The following is a 660-nucleotide window of genomic DNA, read 5'->3' as shown; positions in this document are numbered from 1 at the left end:
CGCAACACAGCCAGTGAAAACAGATTGATCGGTTTGGCTCTCATGAATATACACTATGGGACAGAAATTGATGCGGTTGATGTAGTGGATATATTTAAAAAGAAAAACAGAACAATAATTCTGTAATATGTTGTGTTTGCAGTTTTTTACATGGATATTATGTTGCACTTTTTGACATTTTTTTTAACCCCCCTCCTCTCCAATACTAAAACCTAGCTATGCCCATGTCCGGCACTGACACAATCTGAGCTGAGAGCTGTTGTAGAACCATGTAATGTGCTACCTCGTTTTGTAATAAATCATAACATATTTAGAGTTACTTTCTTTCACTAGCAACATATCACTGTAGCCTCAGCCACAATGTCTGATCCTCATTGAGAACTCACCGGGCACTAATATCCTTCTACTTTAACCATGATACAGTCCATACGACGACAACCTAAATACATGAATATCTACGTTTTTTAATTTTTTTTCTGTAATCAATTTATTTCCACAATAAATTAAACTCACTTGTTTATTGTAGATGTAATTGGAAATATATGATAGGTTATTCCATAGAAACATCCATACCTGCTGTAATGGTGGCTTGGCTAACAGTTTTGCCGGAATTTTCTAGCGGAGCCTGAATGGAACATTGCATGTTGTGATACAGGCTTT

Source organism: Bacillus rossius, chromosome 1, assembly GCF_032445375.1.
Source record: "Bacillus rossius redtenbacheri isolate Brsri chromosome 1, Brsri_v3, whole genome shotgun sequence".
NCBI classification, from domain to species: domain Eukaryota; kingdom Metazoa; phylum Arthropoda; class Insecta; order Phasmatodea; family Bacillidae; genus Bacillus; species Bacillus rossius.
Note: the sequence above shows the minus strand (reverse complement) of the source record.